The sequence below is a fragment of the Hippopotamus amphibius genome, chromosome 7 (genome assembly GCF_030028045.1).
Source record: "Hippopotamus amphibius kiboko isolate mHipAmp2 chromosome 7, mHipAmp2.hap2, whole genome shotgun sequence".
Classification (NCBI taxonomy): Eukaryota; Metazoa; Chordata; class Mammalia; order Artiodactyla; family Hippopotamidae; genus Hippopotamus; species Hippopotamus amphibius.
This window is the reverse complement of record NC_080192.1, coordinates 117,189,312-117,206,713: the sequence shown is the minus strand read 5'-3', so window position 1 is coordinate 117,206,713 and position 17,402 is coordinate 117,189,312. Positions and strand designations below refer to the sequence as shown.

General features: G+C 41.2%; 1 protein-coding gene across 1 annotated transcript in view; it reads left to right on the top strand.

Moving 5' to 3' along the window:
- Positions 1-3,941: 3,941 nt before the first annotated feature.
- The window catches only part of TMEM178A (transmembrane protein 178A), an 84,656-nt gene continuing 71,195 nt past the window's right edge, over positions 3,942-17,402 (top strand). The window contains exon 1 of the mRNA XM_057743417.1: positions 3,942-3,986. The gene's annotated coding sequence lies outside the window, so the exon portion shown is untranslated. The remainder of the gene's footprint in view (positions 3,987-17,402) is intronic.

Sequence of the window (17,402 nt, the reverse complement as noted above, 5' to 3'; positions counted from 1 at the left end):
GGAGTAAATGGTCCCTTCGGGTCTTTCCTCTGACATTTTTAGCCACTTTATATTCTCTCAGCAGTTTGCTAACTCCACATGTAATCTGATAAAGCAGTTCCCAAGAAGTCAGGTTTAAGATAGTGGGAAAATTGGTATCTATTGCTTTACAGTGATATGTTCTGGTAGTTCTATTGGCTCATTTCCCATTTTCCCCTCAAGCTTTTAGAAAATCCATTCACATAAGTATTCTTCAATTCTGTATTATTCATATTAATTTCATAGGCTGCGATTGATTATTTCCAGTCCTATCCCATTTAGTTGAGGGCTGTCAAGATCCTCTTCCAATTAATTCTTCTTTTTATTTTCAGGAAATTCACCATTTAACAAATATAACAACAGCCATGAATGCTAGGATATGGGGACACAAAGATAAAAAACACTGTCCATCCTTCAAGGAACTCATAATAAGTAAGTTGTCCCTTCCTTATTTCTTTAAAAGATATTCATATCCTTTTATTTTTATAATCATTGAACTTGGCTTCTTACTTAAATGAGTATATAGCCCTACATCCTTGGAATAATTCTCACCAACAGGATTATCCTAAGGCTTATATTAAGGTGAAAAAAAATTAGATGGTCCCCAAAAGAAGTGGTTTGTGGTTTGGGTATAATTTGCTTAGTATTTGCATATGCCTATTTTGAAAAGACTTCTTGTTTCAAGTTAAAACACTAAGGCTATAAGGGAGAGTAGATTTCTTGTTTCATGTTTGGCTGCCATAATTGATACAGATTCCAGAAACATACAGCCAGAAGTGAGTCAACAGTTAAATGAAACAGCGAAGAGGAAAAAGGAAAAAAATGTCTCAAGAAATCTTCTAAGACAGTCATAACCCCCATCTGGAATTTTCTTCTCTTCTATAAGAGCTTTTGCAGTTAGAGTGCAGTGTGACCAGTCGGAGCTCCAGTCTGCATGGTGTGAGGGGACACTTACTCCAGGTCTGCCACGTGCTCAGCTGTTTCCCTTACTGGCCTTTAAGTTAGAGCATGGAAGACCCCTTGTCAAAATAGAAATGTTTAGACACAGAACTTTATTGCTGCAAGGGATCTTACAGATCATTGTACCACAGAGATTCCCAAGCTTTTTCAAGTGCGAGAACCCCTTTTCAACCTCAACATTTCTTGGATTCCCATTTACTAGGACTTAAACTTGTAGTACCTGTGGACTAAGAAGGTGTATAATGAAAATATGCCACTATGAATTCAATAATCATTTGCGTGAATTTAAACTTTATCAGAAGAGCAATTACATGTATTTGAAACAAATAGCTATACCTGTATGAGTGAGACACAACATTTATTTCATCGACAGCCTACTAGGTGTACACATGGACTTGGAGATGCCATGAATGTGGAGGCCCCCAGGGACCTGCACCTTGGAAACCATTGATCTAATCTAGTCTCCTGTTTTAACAGATGAAGATAAATGTGGTTTATGGATCTTAAGTGACTTTCCAAGGATACAGCTAGTTAGTGGCAGAGTCCAGTTCATTGACACCTTTTCCACTGTGCCTCAGCTGTCTTAAACTTCTCTGACATTATTATTCATCCAGATCAGCAGAGAGAAGCATCATAAATGAACTAGCTCAGAGGAAACTGTGACTGTGTACCACACACAGGAAAACACGCTTCTGTATTTAACAATAACAAAACACCTTTCAGTTAGTTAGATTGTATATAGAATTCTTGCATAACTTGTTTCACTTGACAATTACATATTTCTTGAGGACTGCAAGGAAGTAGAAACCTATGTCAGGTACTTTATAAACTATAGAGTAAATTTGAAAAATATTGAATTTCTGGCCACAAATAATAACCTGTCTCCAAAAAAATGCAGAGGAAAAATTAAAAACCTTCAATATCATGGGGTTTTGTCAATGAACAGGCACGAGAGTCAGCAAGAATGGACATCCTCGGCTTCTGCCAAGTCGGGAGGAGCAGTTCTGGCTGCTGAGTTGAGAAGAGAAATGAGAAAAATCACCAGCCAAATAATACATTATAATATTGGCAGACACAGGAGGGGGAGTGTGTCAAAGATATTAAAAAGCCATTCAGTGTTAGAATGACTTGATTCAGCTGGGGAAAGATGAAAAGAACATTGATATTTCTTGGATATTTATTAATATTTAGATACAAGAGGGTGAATCGAGAGTAGCCAGGTCATCAGCCCACGGTTTCTCTGAGTGACTGATATGAGGTAAAAGATGTTGAACTGAGTGCTGTTCAGATCCGTGCTCTCCCTGGGTGACCCATTTCTGTCAGTACTGCACTGGCTTAGAAAACTTCAGGGGTTTCCTAGACTAGCTTTAGGTCTCTTTTGATCTGGATGCCCCTTGGGAGTCTGGCTTGATTCCTGTGAAAATGTGAGTCATTTGGGGGTAGATCTTGCCCGGTGCAATCATATCTTTTGTGTGGATATGGTACTTCAGTTAGATCCAATAGTGTCTCAGAAAGGTCAAGGCTACTTATCTACTTGTTATGGTGTGTATCTATTTTTCCATAGATAGAGGGTCCATTGTATAAAGTTTGCCGTCTTCATTCCAACCAAATAATTTAAAACTATGAGTTTCAAAAGGAATCTTAGGGAAGATGGGGCTGAACATTAGCAAATCCATTTGCACCAGCCGGAAGCTGTAAATCCACCTGCCTTGTCTTTGGAGGATAGCACATCTGAGTCTTAGAGAAGCACAGAGTAGATATAATTGGTGTTGACAGAAAAGTTGTACAAACAGATTGTGATGAATTCTGTAGCCCCTACAGCCGAGAGTAATAAAACTGGGGTCCAGGCAGTGTTGTTTTGCCTCCGTGTTCTCTACCCTCTCATTTCCAAGTCTCTAGGTGTTGGAGGGAAGGGATGGCATTTGCCATGGAGCAGAATCCTTCCTTTTCTCAGTAACTCTCCTGCTAGAGCTGCAGTGCTGGCAGCGATCCTGAGAAGGGCTCTGAAAAGTGGGCTGCTTAGCAGGAGCATTTTCACTGCAGGCAGATTCGGTTGCCTTGGTGAAGTCCCCACGCATCTGAAGAGTGGCTCATCTGTTTCCGGCTGGGGATCACTTGTGCTCACCCAGGCACCCACGAGAAACCTGGGAGACTGGCGAGCAGGTGCCGGCTGAACCGGGAACCTTTAAGAATCAGCCAACAGAATAGATAATTTTATTCACTGCAATTCCAGGAGGACTAATTCTTGGAGGAAAAGCGGTCAGAGAAGCGTTTTCAGTATCAGGGGCCTAGGGCAGGAAGGGCGAGTTGAGAAGGAGGAGAGGAAAGGAAGAACAGAACAAAGCAGTGAGGGGGTGAGTGCGGGTGAGCCCGGCGAGAGATTCTTAGCACTTGCCTTGGGTGGAGAGGGTTGTCTAAGAAAGACTTTAAGGATGTAGCCTTTATGATATGCTTGTAAAACCGCTCACCCTGCTCCTTCATGAAAATCACAGTAAACGTCTACATTCTGCTCTGCCCCGCGTGGGCCCCAGGCCCCACCTTCAGCTGTGGAGCTGTGCAAGTGCGGCTGGTCTGAATCGAGATGCACAGCAAGTGTCACAATCACACTGAATTTTGACAACTTAATGTAGAAAAACGCATGTAAAATATCTGTTTCATTGATGATTTTTTACATTGAATACTTGTTGAAATGGTAATATTTTACATACATTGGGTTAAAGCATGTTATTAACATTAATTCCACCTGTTTCTTTTTACTTTAAAAGATGTGTCTATTAGAACCTTTAAAGCATAACGTGACTGATTATATTTCTATTGGACATCACTAACCTACATGATTCTTCAGAGCTACTGGAGTTAGACCTGTGTTTGTTTTGGATTGGTTTTGGTGCTGCTGCAGGGTCCTGCGAGCAGACACTCCCACCCATGTCTGTTGATGGCCCAAACGGAAGGGCGGGTCAGACCTGATACATCTTAGGCCCCAAAGGAGCGTTAGTCTGCAGGCTTTGGTAAGTACGTCTGTGTGTTGAGACCTGCAGACACTTGGGAAGATTCAGAGTCAGAGAAATATCCGGGAGAAATGGGGCCTGACTTAAACATATCAAAAGGAGACCAAGTTTTCCTACAAGAATAGAACTGGTGTTAACAGAGAAACCTCAGAGGGCAAGGATGCGAGAGGGTGCAGTGTTCTCTGAGAGTGTGTCATGCCTCCGTAAGAATGCCTGGGAGGGAGGAGAAAGAGGAAAAGAAGAAAGGACGGAGGGGGATGGAGGAGAAGGAGGGAAATAGAACTGAATTGGGAAAAATAGCCAGGCAAGGCCAGACATGGTTCATGTGGCTCCTAATAGATCTTGTGAGTTTGTGACAGCTTGAGAAATGACCACTCCATGGAGCAAAAATCCTCTGTAAAACCACTACAAGTAAAGAAAAACAGGTTTCCGGAATGTTCAGTGGCAGCAGTCTTGAGTGTATTTATTTGAGAGATGGCTTTGAAGCTGCCCTAATTCTTTGGTAAGACAAGACTGGGGAGAAAGGAATATTGGCATAAGTGATGACGTGAAAGGCTACTGGGGTCCTCAAGGTCTTGAATGCTTCCCAGGGATGCATTCTTTCGTGCCCTCCAGGCTGCATCCCTGGCACGGTGTTAATTCTGTAGCAGAGTGTATAACTCAACTATTTGGAGCATGATTGGGCCCTTCAACTAATCAGAATAGCATCCTTCATTTCACTTTACAGCCAGCAAAGACACGCATTCCAAAGAGTTAGTAGAAACACGTAAAACCCTTCAATGGGGTTCAGCCTATGCTCTGGGTCTGAACAAATTCAGTCCAATTTCTTATCCCATAACTCCTGTGTCCGTGGAGTGGGGCAATGAAAATGAATGTTCTAAATAATGACCCGAGGCGCTGCAAGGGTCCGAAGTGCCTCACAAATCATCAAAGAAAGATTAAATTATGTCCTGAACTTACCAAAGCCAAAAAGTGAACTAATAGTATATTTTAGAAACAGTTGCTCCAAGAGCTGAAACGGAAAACGTGGCGATGTTTAACTCCAATTTAGTGAGAACATCTAAGTAATTAAAAGGCCCCACTCTTAAAGCTTTCTAGTTGCTTGAGGGGTCTTTTGCATATTGGAAACAGGTATGAAAAGCTTTTACGTGTTAGGGTTTCTCTGAGGCAGAATTGTTAACACTACCAGCCTGGTGGACCACCTGCATTGGTTTACCTAGAACTAGTTAGAAATGCAGATTCTCAAGGCCCACCCCCAAATCTGCATGTTATCAACATCTTTAGGGGATTCTAGGCCACACTGAAGTTTGAGAAGCACTGGCCTAGGGGACTAATCTGTGTCTTGGAAAGGAAGGCACATTCTTTCCTTGAACTGGGCCTCTGGGACCACAACTAATGCTGATTTTATGTTCTAGGCTGTGTACTAAGAACTTTACACGACTTACCTCATTTTAATCCTTCAGCAGTCCTAAGGAGGCCATATAAGAATTAATCCCGTTTTACAGATAAGGAAACTGAGATATAAAGTCATTAAGCAATTTGCCCATACCCACATGCCCTAAGTAGGAGAACCAGGATTCACATCTAGGCTGCCACTCATTGGCAGGACGTGATTCAGTCTTTTTCACTTAGGTTTTGAGCCATCTACAAGGCAGGCAGATAGGGAGTTCCCTGGGTCCTGACCCTGTGAGTTTGCTTTGTCCTTTCCAAAAAGACTGGGATTTCCTGCTTGAAAGTCACACAGAATCTGGATGGTGGAATGACTTCCCCCAAATCACACAGTTAATAGCATAATCCTGGGTGGAGTGCAGGCTTTCTGACCTTTCATCTCATATGTTACAATAAAAAACAAAAAGTAAAACCAAGAAAATTGATCTGAAATACCATCTTTCAGGAATAACATCTGTTAAATTTGGAGGCTTACTCTTATATGACTCATGGGAGCTCAACAAAAGGGGACTTATTTACAAGTGGGGAGAGGAGGGAGTTAGTGACACCCCTCCTTCCACCCATCACAGTCTCTTGAAGCACACATTCTGTTTCTCTGTTCTCTTCCTCTCCTTCCTGCAGACAAGGCTCTCTCTGCTCCTCTGCTTGTGGGTAAATGAGAACTCCAGCCCTGATTGGACAACTGCCTTCATTTCACACGTCAGCAATCATGTGAGCATGGTTTGGTGTCTCTTATTTCTAATTCTACAGCCAGAGAATTCTAGGCTATTCATTGATCCCTCACATTAATCAGCCAAAGTCAAGTTGTTATTAAAACAGGGGCAGGAAGGCCATCCCTTTCAGTAGTGTTGTGGGGATAATTCCAAATAATGGATTGTAGACTAGGTAACCATGCCCAAATAATCCTCTACAATTTTTTAACACAAAAATGAGGTCATACCTCTTGTAACTATTTTTTTTAACTGAATATTTTGGCAACATACTTCCCTGCCTATAAATATTATCATACCTCCTTAGTTTTAGGTATAGTGTCGTATATCCATTGTATGCATCTGCCTTTGGTTTGCTCAGCTGTTTTCTATTGCTGGGTTTTCTTTCCTCCAGGTATTTGCCAATATAGTCAATGTTGTATTGAAGAACTTTGTCATAAATCTTTGTGCACAGTCTTAGTTCTTTTTTTAGGATAAATTCTTAAAAAGCAATATTGCTAGGTTAAGAAGTGTGGCCATTTTTAAGGCTTTAGAAATATCCATACATACCCCAGTTACCACCTGGAGAAGCTGTCCCAGTTTATATTCCTACCAGCAAGGGAATAAACCTTCCCACAACCTCACCAGCACTGGGGATTATTCTTTTTCATCTTTGCCAATCTGATAGGTAAAAACTGAGCTTGTTGTTTTTTTAATTTGTGTTCTTACTGAGGTGGAGCAATTTTTTCATATGTTCACTGGCCTTTTATGTTTCTGGTTTTGCAACATCTACCTTTTGAAAACCTCAGCTGTGCTTTTACACAGGAAAAAGATTTTGGCAGTTGTCATTAAATGTCTGCTTGTTCCTTACTCTAGTGGTGTCCTTTAGTTGATTACCCAACCTGAAGATGAACCAGCAACTCGTTATTAGGATAATATTATTCGACTCTTAAAACAATATGTAAAGCTCAGCCTTTAGTTGGGTACACTGTCCCACGAACCCTTTATGAAGATGTTTTCAGAGAGGCAAATCGATCTTCCAAGCCTGAGACCAGAATACCCAGTTGGCTGGAATGGTAGGATGGGGTGAAATGAGAATGTGAAAGATGTCAAACTCACCTACTCTCAAGGCAATTGAATGCTAAGGGAAGAGAGTTGTTCTTACGAACCTGGTCTCTAAGGAGGGGGAGAGAAATCTATGGGAAGCTGATTATTTCTTTTTAATCCTTGCTTTACGTCCAGCATTGAAAGGATGGACCCCCATGACCTATTAAAGTTGAACTGTGGGTAATTTTGAATCTCCTAACAATTACTTCCTGAGACGTTGAAATGATTCAGGATAGAAGACTCCCAAGAGATCAGACTGAGGAGAGAGTAGGCTCATTGAGAACCTTAGGTCAAGACATTTTGAGGAATCCAGTAGAGTGGAGCTTGGCTGCACAGGTCAGAGATGTCCTTCTGTCTAGGCAGTAGCCTCTGGTTTGATTCAACAGGGTTTCCCAAGCTTCCCTTGTGTTGATGATCACCTGATATATTTACTAAAAAGAGACATTTCCAGGCCCACTGATTCAGACTCTTCAGGTGAGGGCCTGACAGTTCTACCATCAGGGAAATTTGGAAAACACAGATTCAAAGCTTCTTCAGGAAGGCCTCTTATAGCAGAAGCTTTTAGGATGTCCATCCAGCCTGTACGATACCCACCGATACAACTCCCTACCCCTAAGTAGGACCTTAGTATTCATGGTTGGGCTATGTCATACCCATGTCCCTGGCCACAAAGGAGCCAGGCTGTGCCAGTTAGATTTTCTCTCTAAGTTAAAAATGGTATTTAGAGATAGCCAGTCTGTCTCTAGAATTGCAATATGGAATCTCAAGAGCATGGGGCAGTTTTATTCTGCCATGTGGATGAAGAAGCTGTTGAAATGGTCTACAGGGAGACGGAATGAAACACAGATTCCCTCTTGGCTTGCAGTAGCTTGATTTGTTTTCAGTAACTTGTATCTCTACTAGAACACTCTAAAAAAATCATCTACATGTAACTATTGATAAAACCTTTACACTGAACATCAGTTGAAGTTAATGGGTCTTCTATTTTAAAAATGAAAAATATTCTGGAAAGACTAGGGCCATCAAAGATTCACAATTTAATGTAAATTGCTTTAACCAGATTACTGCAAATTCTGGGAACAGGAGTGTTATTTGTAGGGAAGAGGGTGGGGAGTGGGCGGTGAAGGTGATGTGGGGAGAGGCAAACTAGGCGAAGGGTCACAGCAGTGGTTTCAGAGACCAACAAGGGAGCCTGGATATGGTCTTTTTTATGTGGTGTTTACATGTTTTCTCCTTGTGCTGGAGAGTATGCAGGTATTTCCAATCTAGGCTGATCTAACCACCAGTGTGGATGTCAGGTGGCATTTAGGATCTGTCAGTTTCAGTTTTTGTTGCTGTAAATAATATCTGGCTAGGATTCTCGAATTGAAGATTGAAAACATGAGTGAGTTATTTGGAGACAACTTAGTGTGCACAGCAGAGTTTATTTAGTGTTCATTCAACTAGTCAACTCAATGCACAACTAGCTATGTTTAGCTGTTGCTCATCACACAAGGGGAAGACAGAGTTTTCCTGCCTAACTCTCAGGGCTGGGTGCGTATCTCTTCTGGGTGTCTTGATCCACTGTTCCCTTTTGTTCATGATTAAAGGGCTATGGACTCCTTCAGAAAGTTGTCTCGGAATTCCATTATGATCACAATTTCTAGACTTTCCTACGAGGTCAATAACTTGTTAAAAGCTCACCTTCTGGTTCCTGAAATTTCTCTTTTGCTCTCTGAACATTTGGTTCTCATTGATTCTACGTTCTCCTGTTTTTCCCACTATTTTCCTATTTATTATTTCATGTGTGTAGCTGGAAGGGGAGCTCCTTATTATCTCCCTGGAAGGCTTGCTGTTGAAGGGGGACACACCTGACTTCCCAGGAGCTTAAGGTTCTTCATGTTCTTTTTAAAAAAAAAAAAGCCCCAACATGGGACTTCCCTGGTGGTCCAGTGGTTAAGACTCTGCTTCCTCTGGGGTGAGGGGTGGGGGAATGGGTTTGATCCCTGGTCAGGGAATCAAGAACCCGCATGGCTGTAGTGTGGCTGAAAAGGAGAAAGAGAAAAAGGAAAGAAAACAAAACAAAACAAAACAAAAACCAACACTTGGAAGGAGGTGAAGCCACTGAACTTTGAAGACGTTGGCAAACCTTTCAGGATCTGCGGCATGGCTGCCTTTAACCCTTTATTGCCACATCAATGATTCATTTTGTTGTTTTAAGGGCTTCCCTTTCTTTGCTAGGGAGGTAATTTTGAATTTCACTCTAAGTTCTCCAGAAAGCTACAAATGTGAGCTTCATCTAGGTTGTTTGATGCAATTATAAGTTTATCTGATGGTCTGGGTGATATGTTTAGAAAAGGAGTATCTGAGGACTGGTCCTAGAAGTCCAATTCTAGGCCCCTGACTGAGTTCACAAAGAAAATACATTGCAAAGAGGATGTATCTGCTCTCTGGGAGCCAGAAGGACCCCAAGGCTACATTCTGCCTGAGAATGGCTGGTTGTGGCTCCCTGGTGCTGGCTCTTCAGCTGTGGGCTGGAAAGGCATACAAAAATGAAACTTAGAAAATCTGTGCTTTCTTGAGAGCCTCTTTTAAAAAAAAAAATTTTTTTTTTAATTAAAAAATTTTTTAATTGAAGTATAGTTGATTTACAATGTGTTAGTTTCTGGTATACAGCATAGTGATTCAGTTTTGTATATATATGTGTATGTGTGTATATATATATATACACACACACACATATTCCTTTTCAGTTCTTTTCCATTATAGGTTATTACAAGATATGGAATATAGTTCCCTGTGCTATATAGTAGGATCTTGTCGTTTATTTTATATACAGTAGTGTGTGTCTGTTAATCCCAAACTCCTAATTTATTCCTCTCCTGCCCTTTCCCCTTGGTAACCATAAGCTTGTTTTTTATGTTTGTGAGTCTGTTTCTGTTTTGTTAATAAGTTCATTTGTATGTTTTTTAGATTCCACATATAAGGGATATCATATGACATTTGTCTTGATACCTTCTTAATGGAGGGGTGTAACAATATGGAGATTTGCACGTGTAATAAATTTTTATTAACTCTTACGTGGGTTGTCAGAGTACATTGCAAATGAGAATTCCTAGTTCTCACTGTGCATGATTTTTCTCATTTATGGCTGGGCAAACAGAAGCATAAAGAGCAGGAATGACTGGTCTGAGATCACCAAGTCAATGAAATAGGCAGAGCTCATAAACAGCTTACTCCTTACTGCACCTCTCACCCAGCCAGTCACCCTCACCCTTAGTCTTCCCTGATAGCTGCCATCCACAGCTCCTTAGGAAAAGAGAAATTCACATACAGATGAAGGAAAAGGAAATTGTTTCAGTGCAGTGTTCCTTAACATTTAATTCAAACCTGTGCTGTTGGACTAGCAGCCCCCATGTGATTTAATATAGTTGTGATGAAGTCTAAAGAGAAAAGTATATGTACAGTAAACTAACACTAATGCATTTTGGGGGAGAAAACTGCTGACTCAAGCGAAATACACATTTATTTCAACCACATGAACTATAGTGACTGCTATTTGTTTCTCTCCGTTCACTCAGGGATTAAATTGAGTTGAAGCAGCCTGGAACAGTTTGATGCCTCCTCCTTTCAGCCATGGAAAGTGCCAGGTGTCTTGCCTCTAGAATCTGGCATCCTATTGGTGGGGATAACAATCCACAACTGAGCTCCTTCGGCTCTTTTAGGCACATCTACACACTGACTTATGTTAGAGTGACAGAGACCTGAGAAATGAAGCAGAATGATGCAGCGCTAAGAGCGTGAACGTTGGCCACAAATGGTCTTAGGTTCGAATTCTGCCACTTAGTAACGGTGTGACTGGGGCCTCCGTGGGCCTTTTCTTTCAGGTGATGATGAAATAGTGTATGATAGGTGGGTAATAATAATGATAGCAGTGATAATAATTGTCATTAAAGCAGCTACCATTAAATGAGTGCTTACTACACACGAACCACTGTGTTAAGTGGCCTCAGTGTTGACAACAACATTAGGAAATGGGTACTGCTGATAAGTGTATATTCTTAATGTCAGTTGTTTTCCTCCTTGCCTGACTGAGTAGGTATTTACTGAGCATTGGATATATGTAGACACTGTACCAGGTGTTGGTGATTCAGCATTAAATGGGTCGTGATACCACCTCTCAAGGAGTTCTTGTACTCCTGGGGGATGGGGAAGAAGACAAAGCAAATACAAAAGGGCTGTCAGGGGTTATGATGGGAGCAAATGGAGGGGAGAATATGAAACATACCAGGAGTTAGGGAAGGTTGAATCCTCAAGGCTCTGTGGCCTGGGAGATTGCTTGACTGCTAAGGTCACAGCCTTCTGAGTTCAAGTCCAGTGACCTCTACTAATCCTTGCTTCCTAGATGAGCATCATCCCTAAGACAAGACTCTGGGAAGCTTCTTCCCAAGGAAAGGATTACTTTAAGGAAAAAAAGAAAAGAACCTTTATTGTGAAAGTTTTCAAATTCACAGAAACAGAGAGAACAAAATTATAGACCCTTTTACTCACCCCCCATATTCAACAATTATCAACGTTTTGCCACATAAGCTACATGCAAAGGACAGTTTTACTGGGGGGGTTCTGCTGGTGATTCCAAAGAGACTGTATAAATCCCATGTCCATTTCCCCTTGTCCTATATCCATAAACTGGATCTTCTTCCCTCCCTCCATTGTGAAGATACCCTTTGACTCTAACAGGAGAGGGAGTGTGGGGCCTGTGATCCAACCTCCATCACTGCTGGAGTAAAACAGCCCCACATATATGCTGGAATAGCATCTCCTCTTAAACTAAAGAAAAGATTATTATTGTGGTAGACAGATTTGCATTTTGCATCTATGCACTTTTTTTCTTTAAACATCAGTCATAATGCCTGGTTTGGTGAACAATGCCTTAATCATCACATGGTTGGTGTAGCATGGACATCTTTAACAAATAGATCGGACACAATGGGCATCTTGGTTAAGATGTTAGACCTCATCAGGTGACTGTTGTCACCCACATCTATTACGTGGCAATCATCTGGTGAATGCTAGATCTGATTGTGATTTGCACTTTGTCTTTTTGTTCTCCTTTTTCTCCATCAGTCCCAGCCCCTGGAAAGGAGTCTGTGTCAGGCAGCATGCTCTGAGTGGCGATTTCGAAGGCAGGGGAAAGAAAAAACAAAAAACCAAAAATGAGTGCTTTGACTACTAACCCATGGAATTTATCTCGTGGTGCATATTTTTGATTACAAAAGAACTGATTGAGCTTATGAAACAAGAGTAAGTCATTTCTGGAAGGGAAATTCTTTCTAGCATTCAGTAAAGAGATTGATTGGGTTTACCAGTGTTAGAATAAGGCTACTTTTGTTGAAAAGGAAGTGATTAGATAAAGAAGAAAGCATTTTGGATTGTCAGGTAAGAGTCTTAAGTTCAAGTCCTAGGCTCTGCTTTGATGAACCAGGTGATATTTGACAAGGCACCTCCCACCTCTGGTCTCAGTTTCCTTACCTGTAAAATACACAAGATTCTCTTAGTCTCGTATTTTGTGACTTTAAGACAGCTTAATACAATGCAGTGGTTAAAAGCAGGGTCTTTAGGAGTTGCATAAAGCTGGGTTTCAGGCCTATGTCAGCTGCTTGTTAGCTGTGTGATCTTGAAAAACTCACTTAACCTTTCTGTTCTTCACTTTCACAGTTTGTAAAACTAGTAGAGTAGTAATAGCTCAGCTGAGAATTCCTATAAGATTAAATGTATTGTGTTTCAGATAGTACCTGGCACATTTAAACTCTCAATAAATGGGATTTCTTCTTATAATGTGCTCTTGTTACCTAAAGAATCAGAGATCCAGGAAGAAAAACAAAGCCCTCAACAAAATTTTACTGAAAAATGAAGCAAAATCCTTGTCCCCAGCTAGCATTTTTTTCCCCAGTACTTTGCTCTGATCCAGTGCTAGCATACATGAAGATGCATTACGAGCTCAGTGCCATGTCTATGGTTCATTTCTAATTTCATTCATTTAAACAACCAACCAGCATTCACCCAGTGCCCTCTAGGTGCTTGAGATTCTACTGGCCTCAAGGATAAAAAGGCAAATGCGACGTCTTTCTTGCTGTCACAGGGCTAAGAGTAGAGAGGTCAGAAGTAGAATTAAGCAATATTATCGCATTACCTTGTTCACCTGCTCTTTCTTTCCTTGTGCTTTCTGAAATTTTTTTTTCAGATTTGGAACTCAGAAGCCCACGCCCATTTTTAAGATTGCCCTAAAATCAGATTTCTCTGTGATCTGAAGTTCAGTTGCCTCACTGAGTACCTTCTCAGTCCACATAACTTCAGATTCTCCATGTTGAAGTCTATAATCAGTTCAATTCTTCTCATTCTCAAAAGAGTTTATTTTGAAGAATATTTGAAACAAACTGGGAAAGTGTGCAGATGTTTGTACAGCTATTTGAAACAAACAAGCAAACAAAATGAGGAGAGTGAGTAGCCCAGATACACTTTAAAAGATAATGACATTAATTAACTTCTGCTGAGTCCTCTCTATAAAACAGGCAGTGTTTGAAGGAATTTGTATATAATCATTTATTAATCCTCATAACAGCCATGGTAAGTAGATTTGAGGACAGTTCCCACTTTGCTGGTGAGAAAAACTGAGGGACACACAGGTTGAGTCATTTGCTAGTCAGACAACTAGTACATGGCTAAATTGGGATTTACTCTCTTACCATCTGACCCCAGAACCAGGCTCATATCCAGCAGTTTCTGAATGGCACAAGATACTTGTAATAATTTTCTATTGTTTTATTAAATATTGAACTCAAGAAAATTAAGTCACAGCAGACTGCAAATATAATTCAAACTTTTATTAAATGTCAGAATATCAGATCCTTGGATGCATTTTTCTTCTGGGCTGTGATCCAAGTTTGAAGCATATATTTAAGTATTTGCTGCTGTGATTATTGCACTGATTTATAGTGACAAGTCAGATTACACGGTAAGGAGGATTAAGTTACTGACACACACTTTAGGGTGGACACCTTTTGATCTTGGTATGGGAGTTCAGATGTTCCCTTATAGCCAGCAGGCCTTCTCCTGGTCTGACTATTTCCTTTGAACTAACTGCTGTATGGAGAGAGTTGTCATTTAACTGAAACTTGTGAGTTCTGAAAGGGACATTTATTTTTTTTCCTTCTGCAAGGTGCATGCCCAGCAGAAATAAATGCTCTTGGTTTGTGTGTAAGTTTAGAGCTACAGTCGTAACCATTTATTGTTTAGTTTGGAAAACTCCAAACTGCTACCTACTTCATCTTTTTATTTTCTTCCTAAAAATTCTTTCAAACATAATTCTTTTAGTGGGAATAAAAGATTGTACAACGAAGTGAATCAGTTATATGTATACATATATGCCCTCCCTCTTGGACCTTTCTCCTACCACCTCTCCCTCCCATCTTGCCCATCTAGGTCACCACAGAGCACCAAGCTGAGCTCCCTGTGCTATACAGCAGGTTTCCACCAGCTATCTATTTTATACATGGTAGTGTGTATATGTCAATCCCAATTTCCTAATTCATCCCACCTCCTCCTTCCTCCCCCCACCATGTCCACACATCTGTTCTCTGTGTCTCTATTCCTTCTGTGTCTCTATTCCTGCCCTGCAAATACGTTCATCTATACCATTTTTCTAGATTCCACATATATGTGGAATATATTTTTCTCTTTCTGACTTGCTTCACTCTGTATGACAGACTCTAGGTCCATCTATGTCTCTACAAATGACCTAATGTTGTTCCTTTTTATGGCTGAGTAATATTCCGTTATATACATATATGTACCACATCTTCTTTATCCATTCATCTGTCAATGGACATTTAGGTTGCTTCCATGTTCTGGCTATTGTAAATAGTGCCGCAATGAACATTGGGGTGCATATGTCTTTTGAATTATGGTTTTCTCTGGGTATATGTCCAGTAGTGGGATTGCTGGGTCATATGGTAGTTATGTCTTTAATTTTTTAAGGAATCTCCATACTTTTCTCTGTAGTGGCTGTAGCAATTTACATTCCCACCAACAGCGCAAGAGGGTTTCCTTTTCTTCACACCATCTCCAGCATTTATTGTATGTAGATTTTTTGATGATGGTCATTCTGACTAGTGTGAGGTGATACCTCATAGTTTTGATTTGCATTTCTCTAATAATTAGTGATGTTGAGCATCTTCTCATGTGCCTCTAGTCATCTGTATGTCTTCTTTGAAGAAATGTCTATTTAGGTCTTCTGCCCATTTTTTGATTGGGTTGTTTGTTTTTTTGATATTGAGCTGCATGAGCTATTTGTATATTTTGGAGATTAATCTCTTGTCAGGCTTCATTTGCAAATATTTTCTCCCATTCTGAGTGTTGTCTTTTACAGCTACATGTAAAATAATGGAATTAGAACACTCCCTAATACCATACACAAAAATAAACTCAAAATGGATTAAAGACCTAAATGTAAGACCAGATACTATGAAATTCTTAGAGGAAAACATAGGAAGAACACTTTTTGGCATAAATCACAGCAAGATCTTTTTTGACCCACCTCCTAGAGTAATGAAAATAAAAATAAAAATGAAAATAAACAAATGGGACCTAATTAAACTTAGTCATCTTTTAAGTCTGCATGTCCTCCAAGAGGCATCTGGATCACTTGCTTCTTGGACCGCCTTTATTCTTCTGACTTTACCCTACCTAACTCCTGAAGGCTGGACTTAAAAATGGCCCTAATTCCAAATTCCTGTCCACCTCAGTTCCAAAATCAGTCCTGGTGGGAAGTGTGTCAGTCTCACCTCTAGGATTAGTTCACATTCCCGGCCTGGGTGCCCAGTGACATGGCCACAAATGCTGGGCCCCATGCGTTTCCTTATCGCCCAGTCCTGAGAGCAGCCTTTTACCTGACCTTGCAGTTGAGCCTGCCCTGAGACTCTCTTGCTACTGTGTTCCTCCCTTTGAGCTGAAACTGCATATCCACAAACTCTGAATTGCTCGTGACCTCATTACACCCTTGGATGACTATGCCTTGAGACTGAATCTGACTCTCTCCTCCCAGAGCCAAGGGCAAAAGCGTAAGCTGGGAATGCTGGGCTGAACGCTCTGGTTGCCTATGGGACACCTATAGGAGGGAGTGCCGAGGACAGGCTCAAGGGGCCGTGATGCCCGAGATTCCAGAAAAGCAGTTCAAGCATCACGCAAGGGGGAAGGAGAAGTGTCATGGGCTTAGAGGTGAAGGGGTACATTATTGTACAAAAGAACAGGTTGGTGGAGGTGCCCAGGCTGACAATGGGGCTGAAATGAATGGTTGGCTAGCACAGAGGCCAGGCAGGGGTCTAGGTGAGGGATGGTGGTAGGAGGGACGAATCTTGTGGGCCCTGTGACCCCTTTATGTGCCAGGGAGTGTGTACCTGTCAGGCTGGACTCAGGACCTTCAATTTTGCAGGTGGCCAGGCTTATGCTCTGGTTCACGAGGCCCATTCCTGCCTGCTCTTGGCTGCCAAGGCCCCAGCAAGCCTCCTGCCTGCCCAAGTCTGGGCTCTGTCCCATTTTTGGTTTAATAGAATTGATGTTACTCAGAGCTCCCAGGACACATGGCATTGCTCTGTTTGGCTCTGGCCCTGATTTCAACAGAAGGGGGAAAGAAAAGAGGACTGCCAACAAGGCCATTTCCTTCAACTCTGAGTCACACTGTGCCCCCGGCTTCTTATGAGTGACAAGCCTGAAGGATTCTGAGTAGCATTTTTCAATTAAAGTATTTCATTTTATGTTTGTCTATCATAGCACATAAATAGTGGAGGGAAGAGATCATTTCTAATTAAAGTGAGCAAGTGTTTATCAAATGTTTAGTATTTATCAGTTTTACTTATATCCCTAACCTTGTTGTAGAAGCCACAGAGGCAAAAATAATATAAAATGTGATTCCATACTTTAAGGGCATACCCAGAAATCATTATGAATTAAAGTCATTTAGGGACTTCCCTGGTTGCACAGTGGTTAAGAATCCGCCTGCCAACACAGGGGACACGGGTTTGATCCCTGCTCCAGGAAGATCCCACATGCTGCGGAGCAACTAAGCCCGTGCACCGCAACTATTGAGCCTGTGCTTTAGAGCCCGTGAGCCACAACTATTGAGCCTATGTGCTGC